The sequence below is a fragment of the Microcebus murinus genome, chromosome 19, assembly GCF_040939455.1.
Source record: "Microcebus murinus isolate Inina chromosome 19, M.murinus_Inina_mat1.0, whole genome shotgun sequence".
NCBI lineage: Eukaryota > Metazoa > Chordata > Mammalia > Primates > Cheirogaleidae > Microcebus > Microcebus murinus.
Window position 1 is genome coordinate 33717678 of NC_134122.1, and position 17325 is coordinate 33735002.

At 39.4% G+C, this 17325-nt stretch overlaps 1 protein-coding gene and 1 long non-coding RNA gene across 3 annotated transcripts in view; both read left to right on the top strand.

The window, feature by feature from the left end:
• Nucleotides 1-17325, top strand: part of AUTS2 (activator of transcription and developmental regulator AUTS2) — a 1182161-nt gene that overhangs the window by 36290 nt on the left and 1128546 nt on the right. The gene's annotated exons all lie outside the window — the stretch shown is intronic.
• LOC142862440 (uncharacterized) overlaps nucleotides 5254-17325 on the top strand; it is a 95944-nt gene continuing 83872 nt past the window's right edge. The window contains exon 1 of the long non-coding RNA XR_012913522.1: nucleotides 5254-11788. This is a non-coding gene — a long non-coding RNA (uncharacterized LOC142862440). The remainder of the gene's footprint in view (nucleotides 11789-17325) is intronic.

The following is a 17325-nucleotide window of genomic DNA, read 5'->3' on the forward strand; positions in this document are numbered from 1 at the left end:
CATTATCTTAAAACCAAGAGAAAACCATTTGCAACATGGTATTTGACTTTTTATACTTTTCTCTGTATAAGGAAATGCATACATCTGTATATGTAAATGTTTTTATGTTTTGTTTTTACAAATGGGATCATACCATACTGTTTTGTAATCTATTTTATCCTACTTAATAGCACTTTGTCATTTCATAAAATATTGTTCTACATGTTAAATATCTGCGTAGTAGTCTATTGGTAGATGTACCAAAGCATATTTTACCAATCTGCTATTATTGGACACTTGAGCTCTTTCCAAGTTTTTGATACTGTAACCAACATTGTGATATATATTTTTATAACTAAAGCTTTGAAAAGTCTTAAATTCCTAGCTATTGAATCACTTGGACAGAGGCATGCATGTTTTCAAATTTCTTGATGCATACTGCCAAATTGCACAAGTTTTCACTTTTAGTGAAATTTTAGCATTTGATAGCTTTATGTTTATTCTTAATATTTGAGTACAGTATAGAGAAAATTGACTCAGATGGGTTAAGTCCTCATTAGTGATTTTGCTGTTTCCCCTAAAGTTTATGTCAGCCTTATAAATCTTCTTTTCTCTGTATCAGGTGAAAGAAGCTGGTTTATGTCATATAGTATAATATGGCTTTACTTATTTTTAATAATGAAATGTTACTTAGTTTTGAAAGTTTTAGCATAAAAGCAATTAGCTGCTTCTTTAAGACAAAAGTGCCATTGTTTTTCCCAAGGGAGGATTCTGAAATGCTATTTTTCATATGAATAAGGACCACCCTAAAGAAATAGACTAAAATCAAAGCAGGAAGTAGTTTTGTCTAGTATATGAAAATGTACTCTATCTAGGGTGGCCTTAGAGAAGCTGTTATGCCATCTTATATGCAGTCCATTGTTGACCAAAAGTCATTATGCAGCACATGACTGTACTTGTAGCATCTGAATATGCAGTTGGACAAACAGCAGGTGCTCATTGTTGACTGAATGAATGAATGAGTAGAATAGATATGAAGGAGAGTGAGATTAAAAGAAAAGATCTTTCAGGTCATCTAGGACCCTCCTAATTTTTTAACTAAGGAAATTGAAGTTCAGAAGGATTTAGAGACATTAACATTGCTCAAGAGCAAGTTAATGATTCCAGCAGAAGTTAGAGTTCTCTTTATCAGTGTATTTCCCAGATTCTTAAAGTACTAGAATTGTTTGTTATTCCCATGATGGTACTTTGTGTGTTTATTTTTTAAAATCGGTATTAAAATTCTCATTTCAAATACAGTATAATAGTTTCCCTAATTTCTCCTTTTTTTCTCTGCTTAGAAAGAGCCTCTGTTTTTGTTAATATTCAACACACCCTTTTTTTCTTTTTTTCTTTCTATAGTACTTTTACCTATCCAATTTCATTCTCAGTGGAGGTTTTAATTTACTCCAAGCAGTATTGCCATGTGGATGTCAAGCGGATTTTTACACTACAGGAGTAAACAAACCTATTACTCATTGGCAAAAATGTGTTGATTGTAATGGTTCCTATTTTGGTTAATAAAAATGTGTTTGAGCCTAGAAGAAAAATGCATTGAGTTGACCTCTTATCTGGAGATCCAGGTAAAGTTCTCACCTGCTGGGAAACAAAGGATTTAGACAGGAATTGAGACAGGTAAAGCAAAGGCTACTCCAAAGGTTCATGTGCTGCCTATCTGCTGCTTGTCTTTGGTTTCACAGTGAGGTACACAGGTGTCTTGTTTTCCTCTAGAAATTAGCTTCTGAATAGTTTCTGTTTGGAACTTCTCAGTTTGCCAGTGCTGAATAATGTCTGTCGTGAAATTTGGTTTAGGAGGAACTAGGAGAAAAGAGGAATTAAAGAGAAGTTTTAACATTTCTGTATTTTTTTTGTGTGTGTAATTTTAGTGTTTCCCCCCTTCTTAGTGAATTATTATAGCATTTTATTAAAATGTAAGTTTTGGAAATTAGACATCATGGTAGTTAGACCAGCATGGGATACTGTACTCTTAGGTTCCATAATATTTCATAGTACATCTCTTTATTGTATGTTAAATGATAGGGAAGTATAATAAAATGTACCTAGAGAGTACTTATCTATTTTATGTCCTGTAACATTGAGTACTTGATGCAAATGTAGCCAATCTTGATTCAAAAAGGAGCAAAAGTGGTTATAACCCAAGAGAGAGGAGACAGGCTCATCTTTTGTTGGAAAGTTCCTTGTTGGTGGCATAAGTTCAGTAAAATCTTAGAATTTGAGACCCTAAGGTACCTTCAGAGAGTCTAGTCCAATCTTTTATTTTACAGATAATTCAGGGTCATTCAGCAGGGTAGAGAGCTGTGGGCACAACCTAGAACTTAATGTCTGTGCTGCTGTGTCTTTTCATTTTCTGATCATAGTTGAAGCATTTAGTCTAATATCTCTTTAAAAGAACATACTATTTGATATTTTGTTGGTTTGAAACCTGTTGTGTGTTGGAGAACACCTAAAGGTTTCCCTCTTGCTCATGTTTCCTGGGTGCTCAGGTTATTCTATGCTTCTTTGAGGGTTGGTTTGGATATAACTGAAATGAAAGCTGTGTTGTGACAATGCTTAGAGAACTGTCTCTGATGATACTTCTTTCTTCTTTAAGAAAGCAGTGAAAAGGCAGTACAGGGACTGTTATTTCATAAACAATTGACTCTGGACTGGGAAAAGCCTGGGGTAGCGGATGGTCACATTCCTTGGTAGCTTCTTTGCTACCTCTTATACACTCTTAGATATTTTGGCCCTCAGTTTTCTCTTAGGAAATTCAAGGGGAGTTAAAGTGGATGTTTTCTAAGGCACTTTCCAGGTCTTGAATTATTATTTTTATAGAAGTTTTTTCACTTGATCAAATAACCGAACATGAATTACTGACAGTCCATTTTTATTACTGTTTTGATTGGTTTTCATGCGAATTTGGAAAATGTCTACAGACTTCACTGTGATTGAGCTGCTAGCAGTTATTTATAGTGCACCCACCAGGTGCTATAAAAGAAATAGTGTACAGCCTTAAGGAGACAAAAAGACTTCTTTATCTCCTAAGCAGGGGATGGAGGGCATTCTTCCCTTCCACTGGATTTAATCTACAGGAGTACAGGGACTTTGTTTCTCTTAAGTAGTGTAGGGTTCAGTAAACATTGGTTACATTAATGAAAGAATGAACCCAGTTGTCAGTCTTGCTTATATTTACTGAAGATATACCCCTGAGATTTATTGTTTTCTTCAAACTATAAATGCTGTTGTTAACTTGAATAAATTTCCCAGAAACTATTCTTTACTTTCCATGGAAGAATGGGGCCAAGATGCTCTGAGGCTAAAGAAAAAGACCATAAACACTCCATTCCATTCTTAGAGATTAAATTTAATATTAACTTATTGAATGCACTGAGATTTCTGCCTTCAAATAAATTAGTTTAACCTAGCATTTCCCAAACTTATTTGACCCCAGAATCCTGTCCATTCTATTCTCCCATGAAATACTTATTCATATCCTTTAGAACTTTGACTTGTGAAAGGTGAATATAGGGAATAGTAATATGGAATAAATAGAAGAGCAACATTAGTTAAGAATAATTGATTCAACACAACAGGTCATATATGTTAAGCACTAATCCTGGCAGCCGTGTGTGAAATGAACATAGACCTGTAGTTTTTTTTTTTTTTTAAATGACTATCTGTGCCTCATTACAGATTTAAGGTTAGATGGTAGAGAGATTAAAGGAAGTTGCAAGTGACCTAATAGCTATTTTACAGTTATAGAAGTTGAATGGTAATGTTTTAACTTGTGTCAAGGGCTGCCTTGTCAGATACTGCAGGGAAAAAATGATGAAAGGGAGCCTGTGTCTGCTCCTTCAGGAACTGGCCGTCCAGTGGAGGAGACAGACATGTAAACAGATTATAGCAATAAAGTACTCAAATGTGTAATGAACAGAAATAGGGCAGAGGAAGGAATGGTAATTTTTCCCCCCAATTTGAAACAGGGTTGCCGTTCATATAATAAGCCAAAACCAAATTAACTGGAACCCCTGTGGATCCTCCAGACAAAATTCTACTCATACATCAAGCTTCAGATGACTTGGCTTTTTTATGCTTTCTGTGATGCAGAATTAATTGCATTATCTGTATTCTCAGCAGAACCTTGGCTTACACCTCTGTCAAGGGCCTTATCACAGTCTACTTTGTATGTGAACTACTTAAGGACAGACCAGAGCAGGGTTGTTTGTTCCTCTTTCCACGAGGCCTGCATGCACAGTGTGTACTGTAATACTGGCAGCTTTAGTTAGACTTGGAGCAAGACATTGGGGCTGTGAAAGTTACTCACTTTAAGTAAATTGAGTAAATAAAAGTAGGTTTTATGAAGAGTGGTGGTTATCATTGACATTTTCTGCCACAGTGCTTACATATGATCTAAGTTGCAAGATTTCAATTACTTTTTTTTTTTTTTTTTAGGAATACTTCCATATCATGAAGTATTCTTTCATGTGAATGTCTGTATTCAGTAGTTTTTGCAGAACCCTACTCTTCTATCTTGTATTTCTTTCTTTTTTTTTTTTGAGACAGAGTCTCGTTTTGTTGCCCAGGCTAGAGTGAGTGCCGTGGCGTCAGCCTAGCTTACAGCAACCTCAAACTCCTGGGCTCAAGTGATCCTGCTGCCTCAGCCTCCTGAGTAGCTGGGACCACAGGCATGCACCACCATGCCCGGCTACTTTTTTCTATATATATTAGTTGGCCAATTAATTTCTTTCTATTTATAGTAGAGATAGGGGGTCTTGCTCTTGGTCAGGCTGGTTTCGAACTCCTAACCTTGAGCAATCCGCCTGCCCTGGCCTCCCAGAGGGCTAGGATTACAGGCGTGAGCCACCGTGCCCGGCCCTATCTTGTATTTCATTTGGAATACCATATGAACAAGTTCAGTTTGGTATTCTGTACCCCATTAGTGATTTTGTCTGAAGGCCAAGGTCAGGGTATTGACTGGAGACATTTCCCTTTAAAGCAGTGGTTCCCAGCCTTTTTGGCACCAGGGACTGGTTTTATAGAAGACAGTTTTTCCACAGGGGTGGAGGGGGGGAGGCGGAGCTCAGGTGGTGATGCCAGTGCTGGGGAGCAGCTGTAGCTGGTGTAAATACAGATGTAGCTTTGCTGGCTCACCCACAGCTCATCTCCTGCTGTGTGGCCTGATTCCTAAGGTTCCTAAGTTTTATGGAAGACAATTTTTTCACAGGGGTGGGGTGTTAGGGTTAAATTCGGGAGTGGGGAGCGGGGAGGGGTAGGCGGAACCCAGGTGGAGATGTGCAACAGGATTCCTATCAGGCTACGGACCAAGTACTGGGCTGCAGGCCCATGGTTGGTGACTGTGGCTTTAAAGTATTTGTATTCATTTGCAATTTTTGGGTAGAGTGATTCCCAGGATGGTGCAGCAAATAACTAAACTAGAAATCAGCCTGACTTGGTTTTGTAGTTAATTTTCTTTGTGACCTTGGGCAAGTCACCCAACCTTCCATTAACTGGAGAAGCTGGATCAGAATTAGCACAGTCTTTTTCTAATGCTGACATTTCATGATTCTCTGGGGAGGATTCACTTCCATGGATGTGTTTAAAAGTGGATACATTTTTAGGTTAAATGGCTTTTATTCATTTAGTTTTTTTCTCCTTAACCTATTTTGGAACAGTGAAATTGCTTGTCATGGAGTAAAACCAGATTACCTGGAACTCTCAAAGGCTGCAGTTTTTATCCTATTTTTATTTTTAGAGGAAGGGGAGAAAATGCCAACCCCCCCCCCAAGCTTATCTATATCCAGGAATCAGAATAAATTCATTCTATTTTTCTGTACACTTAGTGTATATAAGGGTATTAAATGATGTTCTGGTCTTGCTTTGTCTTCTGGGCTAGCGTGCAGTGGTGTCATCATCATAGCTACTGCAACCTCAAACTTCTGGGCTCAAGTGATCCTCCTGCCCTTAGACTCCTGAGTTGCTGGAACTACAGGTGTGCACCTCTACACCCTGCTGATTTTTCTATTTTTTTGTAGAGATGGGGTCTTGAGCTTGCTAGTTTGGTCCTGCTTTGGCCTCCCAGAGTACTAAGACTACAGGTGTGAGCCAGTGCTTTCAGCTATGTGCTGCAAATTCTTTCCTGAAAAAGAAATATTTGGTTAGCTTACCCTCCTAAATCTAGGAAGAATTGTATTTGAGATATATTTTGAGCATTTTCATCAAGAGTTGAGGTAAGAAGTTGCCTTGGTTGGAAAGGACTTTCATATAGAAGCTGGCTCATAGTTCTGTGATGAATACACTTTGTATCTTTAGATAAATCACTGAACCTTTCTGGGTGACAGTGTCTTCAACTGTTAGATTTGAGATCATTCTAATTACTAATAGCTCTGTGATTAAATAATTTTAGGCATTTATTTCAGGCTCCTTCCTGTTCTCTTCCTTGAGAGATGGACAAATATCCCCACCCCTTCCCCACACAATCCAAGACAATTGTTGATTTGTGAAGGAAATGAAGTACTTTAAAATACTTGAAATGGTACATTCAAGAAAATTATCTTGTGTTGATTATCTGTTGATGTATAACAATATTACCACAAACTTAAGTAGCTTAAAATAACATAATTTACTATCTCACAGTTTTTGTGAGCCAGGAGTCTGGGCACAGCTTAGCCATGGCTTTTGCAATTCTCCAGTCAAGATGTTGCCCAGGGCTGGAGTCTTACCTACTTGCTGGACTATGGAATGATTCTGCTATGAAGCTCATTGAGATTGTTGGAGTTTATTTCCTTGCAGCTGTAGGGGCTAAGGGCCTTATTCTCTTATGGCTGTTCCTATAAGCAGTCACATCTCCTTATCATGTGAGGTTCCCCAGCATGGTTGATGGCTTCCTCCAAGCCAACAGAGGAGTGAACAAGACAGGTGCTACAGTCTTTTGTAATGTAATCACATACTAATGTACATCCATCATCTTTGTTCTGGTTAGAAGTAAGTCCCAGGTCTCTTTCATACTTAAGGGGAGAAGAAAACACACAAAGGCATGCATACCAGGAGGCAAGGATGATGGGGCCACTGGAAGCATTTGTCAGCCACAAAAAGACAGAAACCATATTTAAATTTTTTTATTTGTATCTTCCTTTGGATCTATGAATAAACATCTCATTTCACATTAAAGCCTCAATAAACATTCATTGATTGAAAATCCTTCTGCTCAGTTAAAACTACTCAGCCCCACAGTGTATTTATTTGTATCAAGCCCTCATTTTATTGAGTCCACAGATATTGGTGAAGGTAGAGTTTGAGGCCTATTCATTCATCTGCCTCCCTACCTAGCATAACACTTGTAGGTGTTAGGTGCTCATTAAGTGTTTGTTGAAGTATTGTAAATATTATCTCCTCCCTCACCGCCAGTTCATATCCTGAAGCTCTAACCTCTAATGTGACAGTATTTAGAGATAGGGCTTTTGGGAGATAATTAGGTTTAGATGAGGTGGCGAGGATACAGCCCACATGATGGGTTAGTGCCTCTATAAGAAGAGACATCAGAGAGCTTGCTTTCCTGCCATATGAGGACACAGCAAGACAGTGGTCAGGAAGAGAAACCCCACAAGAACCTTACCGTGCTGGCACCCTAGTCTTGGATTTTCAGCTTCTAGAACTGTGAGAAAATCAAGTTCTGTTGTTTAAGCCACCTAGTCAGTGGTATTTTGTTATGGTGGCCTGAACTAACGAAGGCAGTCCTGCTATACCAGCCTATTGTTCTCTGTGCAGCAAGAGATAGACAGCTAAGCACAAAGGTTGCAGGATGGCAGTGACCCCTTGGCAGCCAGTGAGCCAGGGCGAGTGGTGTTTAATTGCAGTCATCCCCGTTCTTTACTGAGCTTTTGTCATAACTATTTGTATAGGGCCTCTAGAATTTTTTCCCCCTGAACAAAGTGATGATCCAATACATATGCTCTTAGTTTTTAAGCATTGGACTGCCAACAGGAGTATTTAAGGAAAACAAATGTTGCTCCTGAAAAGCCTTGATGGTGGGAAGTTATAGAGCAAATTCTTAATTTCTTCCTGAGTCTTACTTTTTTTTTTTTTTTAACTTTTAAAGTTTCTTTGTTCATAATTCATTCACTCATAGGTGGTGATGTAGAGGGTCCAGTACCCTTCTCCAGTTTTCTACCTTTCTGACTTTGGTAAACTTGCTTTATTTTCCTAGTTTCCATGTTGGTAAAACTGGAACATTCACATCTGTCTAAAAAGAATAGGATGTAGCACATAATGGTCACTCATGACAATATGACTAACTGTATAAGAATGACTAATATGCTTCATTATTTTATTCAGTTCATTCATCGTGGCAGCAGTGGTATGGTGTGTATTAAAGGTCTCCGTAAGAGAAAGGTTTGAGGTGGGAAAAGGAACCAAGAAAATCTGACAATCTCTCTTCTTCTTGAAAACAAATCTTGAATTTATTTATTTATGTATGTATTTATTTATTTGTGAATGAATGAATGACATAATCTTTATTGTCTGGGCTGGAATGAAGTAGGTGCAATCATAGGTTCACTGTAGCCTTGAACTCCTGGGTTCAAGCGATACTCCTGCTTCAGCCTCCCCAGTAGCTGGGACTATGGGCGAGCTCCACCATGCCAGGCTAAATTTTTAAAAAAATTTTTTATAGAGATGTGGCCTTGCTACATTGCCCAGGCTAGTTCTCAAACTTATGGCCTCAGGTGATCCTCACACCTCGGTCTCTCAAAGTACTTGGAATTACAGGTGTTCAAATCTTGAATTTTTAGGAGTTTTTGAATATTTGTAAGCCACATAAAATTAGTTTTTAAAAATTGTAATCAAAATTATCAAATAGTGCAGAAAATTTTTTGACCTGGTGCTAAATTGTACCAAGAAACAAATACCTATCTGTAAGGACTCACAAATGATTTAGCTGTAATCCACAACCTTCCAGCCATAGCCTAGTACTGGTCCGTGGCCTGTTAAAAAACAGCCACATATCACTGCCTGAGCTCCACACCACTTCTTCCCAACCCATAACACCCCCTCAATCCCCCACTTCGGTCTGTGGAAAAATTGTCTTTCATGAAACCAGTCCCTGGTGCCAAAAAGCTTGGGGATCCTGATTTAGAGGGAGGATTTTAGAGTTTGGAAATTCCATCCTTTTCACTTTATAGTTTAGGAGACTGAGGGCATTGAGCAGTGATGTATAGTCATGTGGGAGAGGAAACAGTAGTTGTAAATCTTATATTTTATACCAACTCAACATTTTCAGTAATTTCATTGAAAACAAACACTAAACAAATTTAGACCCATGAAGCCCACTGACCTGGTGGGATCAACCTGACCAAGCAGGCCATGCCTTATCTCTGCATTGCAATGCTGGGACTCCCAGTGGCAGACTCCCTCAGTGTTTAAAACTTAGCTCCTGAGTTAAAGGTGAATTGTGAGTTAGGGGCAAGGTAGAGGCTGGGGCAGAAAAGAGACTTTAGTCCTGGGCTCCTGCTGTTCCCATTGGGTATTTAGGGCCTGTAAAAAACACATTTAGGTCTCTGAATGGCAACAGATAAATAGCAGTGACCTTTAATTGAAAGGGAGGAGACCAAATGGGCCAGAGGTCAGGACTTTACTAGTGGCCTGGGGGTGTCAGCTAAAATAGTCTGAATTTTTTTCCCTTTCTTCCTCCTCCCCCTTCCTGTGCTTGGAAATCCTGAAAGGAGGAGGGACTGTTAGTTGAACTAAGAGATGTGTTTAAATACTGTTGATGTGATTGGCCCCTGGGTGGGCTGAAATTTCAGGGCAGAGGAAAGGCCCCCAAAGCCTTTTAAAAACTAGTACATTACAACCTGACTGCTACCTGCAGTTTGCCAATTACCCAATTATGACACAAATTTGCACATTTTTTAAAAAGTATGCTGCTACTGTTCTTCCTTATACAAGGATTTTTAGTCAGTGTACATCTTGTGTCTTTAAATAATGTATTAGGAACATTTTCAAGTCTGTAAGTGCTTTTTTAATGAGAGTGTGAAGATTTTAATGGGACTAGATTGCTTTTCATGACATTTCAGAGTGACTTAATTGTAACAATGTTGAGAGGCTGTATTTTAAAGTTTGCTAAGTATGTCTGTGTGGATTATAGTCAGACACTTAAAAGGACGGATGGTTGGATAGTGGAATCAAATAGCTTTTTCCTTACTACTTTCCTCCAGATATTAGCTCTTGGCAAATATGGTTACACCAAACCAGGCATAGGTCAGGGTTCTCTTGAACCTTTTAATTTTCAAACAGGCTCAGAGGCTAATAACTGAGACTAGTGAGAGTAATTTTAGAGACAACTTTTGAAAAACTTACTTGAGCAGCAATGTTGGTCCTGAGGCCTTTTTTCTCTCCTTTTGCAGACCCAGGAGGCCAGTCTTTGCACTCCCTATTAGTCCCTGAACTCTCTTCCCTGTTTGCTTGCTTTATGTATTTATTAATATTTGTTTGTTTATTTTCACAAAATCAACAAGCACAAAGGCACTCATCTTTCAGATATTTTAGTGATCCTAAAGTATTGTTACTCTCTTGATGACAATTTTTATTGTTTTAATGATGAAGATTTCAGATTTCAATTTTTTTCTTTTTAATTTTATATATATATATATATATATATATTTTTTTTTTTTTTTTTTTTTTTTTTGAGACAGTCTCACTGTGTTGCCTGGGCTGCAGTGCTGTGGTGTCAGCCTAGCTCACAGCAACCTCCAACTCCTGGGCTCAAGCAATCTTCCTGCCTCAGCCTCCTGAGTAGTTGGGACTACAGGCATGCGCCACTATGCCCGCCTAATTTTTTCCTATGTATATTAGTTGGCCAATTAATTTCTTTCTATTTATAGTAGAGACGGGGTCTCGCTCTTGCTCAGGCTGGTCTTGAACTCCTGACCTCGAGCTATCCGCCCGCCTTGGCCTCCCAGAGTGCTAGGATTACAGGCGTGAGCCACCGCGCCCGGCCCCAATTTTTTTCTTATGTTCAAAACAAGGAAGTCAGTCAGAGGTCTTTCCTGCACAAATGTTCTTAGGGTTCTAGAACCTGTGGCAGATTTCTCAAAATTAGATCAGATGGTCAGATACTTTCAGTACCACTCTTAGTATATTGGCTTGTATCGTTAAAGTTTCCCAGGGCTGTCATAGCAAAGTATTACAAATTGGTTGGTTTAAATCAACAGAAATTGTCTCACAGTTTTGGAGGCTGGAAGTCTAAAATCAAGGTGTTGGCAGGGCCATGCTCACTCTTAAACTTTGTAGGAGAATCCTTTGCCTCTTCCTAGTTTCTGGTGGTTGGCAGTCTTTGGCATTGCTTGGTTTGCAGCTGTCCAATTCCAAACTCTCTGCCTTGTGTGTCTTTACATGGCCATCTTCTGAGGGGACACCGGTCATATTGTCCTACCCTAATCCAGTATGACCTCATTTTAACTAATTACATGTGCAACAACTTTATTTCTAAATAACATCACATTGTGAGGGGCTGGGGATTAGGACGTTAGCATACATATGTGTGTATATGTGTGTGTGTGTGTGTGTGTGCGCACGCGTGTGTATTGGGGGGGGCAGGGTCTCTGCCTCCTAGGCTAGAGTGCAGTGGCATTACCATAGTTCACTGCAACCTCAAACTCCTGAGGTCAAGCAGTCTTTTGCCGCAGCCTCCTGAGTAGCTGGGCCTACAGGAGTGCACCACTGTACCTGGCTAATTTTTCTGTGTTTTGTAGAAATGGGGTCTTGCTATATTGCTCAGGTCAGTCTTGAACTCCTGGCCTCAAGTGATCCTCCTGCCTTGGTCTTCCAAAGTGCTAGAATTACAGGCACATGAATCATCTGGGCCCTGTCTTTATCATATATTTTTTGTGGGGACACAATTCAACCTTTAACATGGTTCTACTTTAAAAAGCACCTAGGAGATTTTGATCTAGCCTGCACAGGTTCCCAAAGCATGATTCCTGACCTACCTGTACAGAATTCATCAGGAACAGTAAAAAAAAAAATCATAAGAACATATATGGATGTATAAGGGTATATAAACGTGAATTGTTTAAAGAAGAAAAATAAACCAAAAACTTAAGTACTTACTACCCAGCTTAAGAAATAAAACATTACCAATACTTTTGAAAGCCCTGGAAAACCTGGGGTATTTGTTTAACATATAGATTCTCCTCTGAGGGGTTTGGTCATGGAGGTTTGGAGCAATAATTTATATTAGAATTTGGTAAATTTTTTCCCCCTTTCCTCTAGGTGCATTTTTAAGTTGGTCTTGAAAATTTTATTTTGGAGTCGGTTGAGAATTGTTTTTCTATTACAGAATCGAAAACATACAAGAAGGTTTAATAACTTTTTTCAAAATGTGATGGAATAGTCATTAGCTTCTGTTTGTGAAGTTTCCTGAAAAATCTCACCTGCGCTTGGTATAATTTTCTGAATTAGTTTATCTGTGGCTCAGAGAGACTTAAAGTGGTACACAGTCAGATTTGTGGGAGGGAAGATGTGTGTGTGTGTGAAGGTAAGGGACTTATTATTGATTATGCACCTTACATTCTTGTCTTTCTCCTGGGGATTTTGTGAAGATTAATATCTGCCAGATAATTTTAAGTTTGCAAAATGCCTGGAGTTCCTTGGGGGAAACTGTTACATAAATGTAAATAAATTATGCGGCACTTGAATTTGATTGTTCATCATTTTTTATAGTGTGCTTTAATTAAAAACTTAGCACTATTTAAGTTGGATGTTTGGGGAAAGGGTTTAATCACTCAGAGATGGTTAAATAGGTAGAAAGGAGCAGCATTCAGGCTGGAACCCATAAAGGAATAAATGAACAAGATGTCTTCCAGAGATAAGTCATTTTCTATGGCATTCGCTGAGCTCAGCTGTGTACATGGTGCTGTTAGAGAGTCTGCCATTCATTCCTCCCATATGTGTACATGGTGCTGTTAGAGAGTCTGCCATTCTTTCACTGTTTACACTTTGTCTTAGACCTTCATATATGTTGGATCTCTTGGGTTTTCCTGAATGAACTGGAAATCTTAACAAAAAAGGGAGAGTTTATCTTACTGTATTGGTGCTTGGGGAGCTTGAAGTGTCTGACAAACATGTTGGCTTCTATAGCCCAGTGAGCTGGGTTCCAAACTGCCTTCTTTTGTGGATTACACACAGCTTTGTGTTCTAGTGGGTAAAACTGTTTGAGGGGTATTGTAAGAGTGGAGATAGGAAATGATTGCTAACACCTCACAGTCCAGTTATGCCTTCTTTGTTTTGCAGCATTGTCAGTCTCACTGTTTTTGTTTTTTTTTTGCCCTATTGGCCCTGTGAACAAAGAGTTACTTCATCCTCCTTTCCATGGCTGACCCCAAACCAAAGACTTGTAACCTTTCTCATTCATGTATGATGTGTCTATTAAGTACCTACTAGGTGTTAAGTAGGGGGCACTTGCGAATTACGGACTTCTTGATGATATAGAACTGTCTGGTGAAGGACACAAACAATAAAAAAATGGTGCTAAAGTCAGTAACCAAATAGCTGTAATTGGATGAGGGGTATAAAGGATAATTACAGACTGAGAGCATATAACAGGGGACCTAACCCAGTCTCGAGTTCCAGGGAAGGCTCTTGAAGAGTGACACTCAGCAAAATCTGGAAGGATCACTAGAAATTAACAAGGAAGGAGAAAGAAAAGAGAACATTGTCTCCTAAGAAGTATACCATGATAGCCATGCATGGTGGTGCCTATAGTCCCAGCTACTTGGGAGGCTGACTGGGAGAATTGCTTGAACCCAGGAGTTCAGGTCCAGCCTGGGCAACATAGTGAGACCCCCATCTCTTGGAGAAGAAATATACCATGAAATTACTTTTTCCTGTTCCTTTCTCTACCCTTTTCTTTCCCCACATAATCTCATATGGTAGCACAATTTTAGCCATCCAAAATGGGCCAGTTGTTTTGTTACACTGTGGGTGGTTAGAGATTGGGGGCTATGAGAAAAGGGGGTAGGAGTCAAAAACTGAAAATAAACTAGATAACAACAGATGGTAAAATTGTTTATTGGGATGGATTAACTCAATAAATTGGACTCTTGCCATGCTGTTTCCCTTAAATTGTGCTCTGATGACCTTTTTGTAAACTTAGTGACTACCCTACACCTTCTGGGTGTGCGGCCCTGTGGGATTGTGCAGGTTGCAAGCCATTGAAGCTGGCCCTGCTCATCACTCCTATTTGCCTTTTTAAAATGCTCCAGCAGTAATGAAGTACTTACTGCTACCCTGGGCACTACACTGTTCTTTGCCTTTGTCCCTTGGGTCTCATTGTATGGAATGCTTTATTTCATCTCTCACCTGAGCTTATCTCAGTTTTTGCACATATTATATTAGAATCCTGTGCAAGTCACCACCACAAGACTGTGTGCTTTGAGGGCCCAGATCCGTATTCCTTGCCCTTAGCCGAGGCTCTGCCTCATTCTTCTTTTATAAGTGTATTGAGTAAAATACTTTAACATGAATCTTTTCTTAAAACCTAATTATGTTCCAGGCCACGGGGAATGGGAATGCAGATTGGGTTCAGAGTGAGGTGTTGGAGGCAGTGTTGCCCTAGTAGTGTTGTGTGGAGGGTCCTGAACTACTTGGGCAGGACTGGTGGAGACAGTGTGAGGAACAAGGTGTGAGACAAACTTATGACATAGACTGTAAATTGTGCATATTTTGTGGTTGACACCCTTGATAGCTGTGCCATCTGTCTGATAACCAGTGTTTTCTTTCTGGATCTCTCATTGACCTCTGAGTTCCTGGGAACAACAGCTTTTTCTGAGCCACAAGTTCAAATGTGCTGTTAGCAGAACCTAAGGAGATGTTTTGTGTGGTAGGAAGGTGGCCATTTTGCTCAGTGGCTAATATTTGAAACTAGTCATTCCTGGATTGTTTGAACTAGTGTGTTCTACAGAATTACCCAAAGCTGAATGCACTTGGTAAATGAAGTTGTGGCTCTGTAGGATAAGAAATTAGGTCCTGCCTCTTATACTTAAAAGGACTGTTATTGAAAACATAGGGGTTTCGGCCTAGGTCCAGTTGCTCACTGCATGAGATCCATTATTGAGACAATGAGGAAGGAAGAAAGGAATTTTCTTACCAAGGAAGAAAGGAATTTTTAAAATAAGAAAGATGTCTTTCATGTTAAACAAGAGAAGCTGCCTGAAATCTGTCTTCCTAACCAGTGGAGATCATGGGCTTTTTGATGAGGGGCCATGTGCTTTGGGGCAGATTTGGGGGTTGGTGAGTCCTCATGTTAGGAAACTTGCTCAGGGGCCTTCAGAATCTCTACTCCTTTGTCTTCCAGAAATTGTGTTTTTTTCTGGGAAATAACTTAGAAAGGTCATCAAGTCCTACTGGCCTGAGAATGTAAAACATGAGAGGGAGAGGATTTAAAAAAACATATAGTTGCCATTGAAATTTGTTTATAGAGCTGGTTACAACTGTATTTCTGCTTTGAGATGACCAGAGGTAGCTATGAAGTTGAGTGAAACCTCTTCATCTCATGGTCCAGCAACTACAAGTTCAGAAAAGTTAAACAGAATATTCAAGATTGAGTCAGATATTTAGTGACCGAATTGGAATTGGAATCCATGGATTTTGCTCATCCTGAAGCCTCAGCAAATAAATATTTGTCCAGAGATATTCTTTTCTTACTTTGAGGATTATCATCTGAACTTGACCTGATGGAGTTAATGGAATGAAATATGTACTTCTCTTTTAGAATTGTTTTGAGGAGGAAAAGTGAACAGATTGTTTGAAATAGCACTGTCCAACTGTGAGCCACATATGTGATGTGAAAGTTTTTAGTAGCCACAGTAAAAAAGTGAAAAGAAAGCCAAGCAAGGTAGCAAGTGCCTGTAGTCCTTACTGCTTGGGAGGCTGAGTCGGGAGGGTTACTTGAGTTCAGGGTCAGCCTGGACAACATAGCAATAGCCTGTCTCTAACAAACAAAACAGAAATAAAAAGGTAAAAATAAGCAGATGAAATTAATTTTAGTAATTTATTTGACCTAATATATAAAATTAAAAAAAATAATTTCAACATAGTCTAGAAATAATGAGATATTTACTTTTTTTTCCCTCTCCAATGTGGCTACTATACTGGACAGTACAGGTCTAAAATATACTAGCCAGTGCATTTAATTTTTCCTCCCCTCCCCTCCCCTCCCCTCCCCTCCCCTCCCCTCCCCTCCCCTCCCCTCCCCTCCCCTCCCCTCCCTCTTTGTCTTGCTCTGTTGCCTGGGCTAGAGTGTAGTGGTGTCATCATAGCTTACTGTGGCCTCAAACTCCTATGCTGAAGTGATCCTCCTGGCCTCAAGTGATCTTCCTGCTTCAGCCTGCAGAGTACCTGGGACTACAGGTGCACGCACCATGCCCAGCTAATATTTTATCTTCCTTTCTAGGCTGCTTTAACCCATACTAGTTAGCATAGGAGATTGGCGATTGGTGTGATGATACAGTGTTGGGAAAGTGGAGGATGTGAGATGTGGACTTAGTAGTTTTAGTATACCAGGTTTCTGAAAGGGGCAGGTGAACTCAGAATCCTACAACTTGGATATCTGTAGACCTCTGTCTTTGTTCTGGGAATCTGAAGGTAGTGCTTGCCGTATCTTACGGGGACAGAAACCACCTTGTTACAGGGAATTGGGACTTAGTCAAGGAGAATTTCACTGCTATTGAATCAGCCTTGGCTTTTCCCTCCTGTCTGCACAGTTTGCTGCTGACTTCGACCCTTGCTCCTCTTAGAATCAATTGAGAAGGAAGGTGTGGGTTTTGAGTAAGGTCACTAATCACCATGTGAAATCTTCCTTGTATCGTTTAATTAGAATTTTAAGTATCAAGTGGGTGGTAAAATCATTTATCAGCCTAGGTAGATCATAGAAATTAGTAAATTAAGGCAGCAGAAGACCCCTCCCCCAACATATTTGTAACTAGGTCTGTACTATTATAGATAAAGGCTAGTACATAATTTGGTCTACAGGGTATGATTTGAATGTAAGTTTTTCCTTTATTTTTTAGATTACTGTTCAAAGTCCACTGACAGAATGCAGGGAGACAGCCTTGATTAGATTAGGCTAGATTAGATTAAATCAAATGGTTAAAGCCTTTGGAGCCTCTAGTTTGTAGGAGACACCCTAATGGCCTTCATAGCGTCCCTAAATCCTATTAGGTAAGTTAATCTTATTGAAGATTTTAGGTCTGCATAAAGCAGCATTGCCTTTAAACTTTCTAAGGTGGCCTCTGTTTGTTAAAGTGAACTGTCATT